Here is a 1,399-nt window from a genome sequence, read left to right as displayed (position 1 = left end):
CCCTGGGTTGGAAAAATCCCCTGGACAAGGGAATGGCAACCCATTCTAGCATTCTTGCCTGGGAAATGCCATGGACAGAGGAGCCTGGTGGGCCACAGTCCACAGGGTCACAAAAGAGTCGGACACGACTTGGTGACTAGACACCAACAACTGAGGGCCCTGGGGAGCCACAGGAGGACTTTGAATGAAAAAGGCAGGTTGAAAATTTTATTTAGTTACTTATTTTTAAATTTTGGCCTCAAAGCTTGCAAGATCTCAGTTCTCCGACCTGGGATCAGACCCAGGCCACAGCAGTGACAGAGACGAATCCTAACCACTAGGCCATCAGGGAACTCCCCAGGGTCAGATTTTGAGTGTCAGAAAGCTACTGTGCGAAGAAGAGTGGATTGGAGGGGGCAAGAGTGGAAGCCCCTAGCCTGCAGCAGAGTCCAGGTGGGAGAGGCGGGGGAGGCAGGTGGATGGGACACTCAGGAGGCCAGGAGGAACTGCCAAGGGACTGGCCGGTTATGGGCAAAGGAGGGAGCCGTGCAGGACAGGGCCCAGGGCTCTGGCCTGGATAACAATGGGACGGAAACATGGATTGGCAGTTCAGGGGAGCAGACTTTAGGAAATTTAACATATTGAATGCTTTAGAAGCCTTCTCTGATCCTTACACTATAAATATAAATATATATATATATATATACATATACATACACACACATACATATATGTATGTATGTATGTTTTTTTTGTTATGCTGCCTGGCTTCTGGGATCTCAGCTCCCTAACCAGAGACTGAACTTGGGGCACAGCAGTGAAAGCCCAAAACCCTAATCTCTAGGCCACCAGGGAATTCCCCACAATATGCATCTTTTTTTTTTTTTAATTTATTTGGCTCTGCCGGATCTTAGCTGTGACATGCAGAACCTTATTCCTTGACCAGGGATCGAACTTGGGCCCCTGCATTGGGAGTGCAGAGTCTTAACCACGGGACCACCAGGGAAGTCCCTACAATATGCAACTTAATACCTCCATTTTATAGAAGAAAAAATAGAGGCCAAAAGAAGTTTAAAAAATGCCCAAGGTCACTCAGGGGGGTGCCGGAGGCAGGCTTTGACCCTGAGCAGTGTGTTCTAGAGCCAAGCTCTGAACCCCCAGACACTGCCTCCTAGTGTCCAGGAGATGCCAGGGGAGGTGTTCAGAGATGCAGACAGGCACTGGAGGCCCATGTGGACCCAGGAGAGACTTTGGGAATTGTCAGAGGTGAGGAGTGGAAGCCGGGGGAAGGGTGATGGGGCCCAAGGAGGGTGAGGAGGTGGATGAGGGCCTGGGAGGAGCCCTGAGGACCCAAGGGGCCTGAGGGAGAGGAGGAGGTAGGAGAGAGAAGAGAGCATTCAGAAAGGAGGAAGGAATCCTG

At 50.8% G+C, this 1,399-nt stretch overlaps 1 non-coding gene across 1 annotated transcript; it reads right to left on the bottom strand.

Moving 5' to 3' along the window:
- Positions 1–913: 913 nt before the first annotated feature.
- TRNAG-CCC lies at positions 914–985 on the bottom strand. Its single transcript has one exon. It is a non-coding gene; the product is annotated as a tRNA-Gly (tRNA).
- Between the last annotated feature and the right edge of the window lie 414 nt (positions 986–1,399).

Source organism: Bos indicus x Bos taurus, chromosome 18 (assembly GCF_003369695.1).
Source record: "Bos indicus x Bos taurus breed Angus x Brahman F1 hybrid chromosome 18, Bos_hybrid_MaternalHap_v2.0, whole genome shotgun sequence".
NCBI classification, from domain to species: Eukaryota; Metazoa; Chordata; class Mammalia; order Artiodactyla; family Bovidae; genus Bos; species Bos indicus x Bos taurus.
The sequence above is the reverse complement of the archived record's forward strand: the minus strand, read 5'-3'. Positions and strand labels throughout refer to the sequence as shown.